At 67.0% G+C, this 336-nt stretch overlaps 1 protein-coding gene and 1 long non-coding RNA gene across 9 annotated transcripts in view; one reads left to right on the top strand and one right to left on the bottom strand.

Annotated features, from left to right (window-relative positions):
• LOC109527585 (uncharacterized) overlaps positions 1–336 on the bottom strand; it is a 17,645-nt gene that overhangs the window by 8,796 nt on the left and 8,513 nt on the right. The gene's annotated exons all lie outside the window — the stretch shown is intronic.
• The window catches only part of LOC109527583 (uncharacterized), a 30,354-nt gene that overhangs the window by 24,901 nt on the left and 5,117 nt on the right, over positions 1–336 (top strand). The gene's annotated exons all lie outside the window — the stretch shown is intronic.

The raw sequence follows: 336 nt of genomic DNA, 5'->3' as shown, positions 1-336 counted from the left end.
TGCGGTGTGGTCTCCCTCTCCCTCTGCCAACCTGGATGTTGGCGACGTGGCGGTGGGCCTGTGGCCTCCCCGGACAACACCGCCGCAGCGCTCGAGTCTCCGCCGCTGCCACTGGGAGCTCAACTGAGAGCTCAGCTGCCAGTGCCGAACAAATGTGTCCAACAGCCGCTGGAGCCCCAAACAAACGGGTGCACCGGAACGACCGCTGGCTGTCGCTCGCTCGCTCCCGCTGGCTGTCGCTCGCTCGCTCACTCCGGCTGGCTATCACTCGCTCACGCCGGCTGGCTATCGCTAGCTCACGCGATCGCTGGAGCCCCCGACGAACGTCGCTGTCAC

Source organism: Hippocampus comes, unplaced genomic scaffold (assembly GCF_001891065.2).
Source record: "Hippocampus comes isolate QL1 unplaced genomic scaffold, H_comes_QL1_v1.1 scaffold15, whole genome shotgun sequence".
In the NCBI taxonomy this organism is placed as follows: domain Eukaryota; kingdom Metazoa; phylum Chordata; class Actinopteri; order Syngnathiformes; family Syngnathidae; genus Hippocampus; species Hippocampus comes.
Note: the sequence above shows the minus strand (reverse complement) of the source record. Positions and strands in the feature narration are given on the sequence as shown.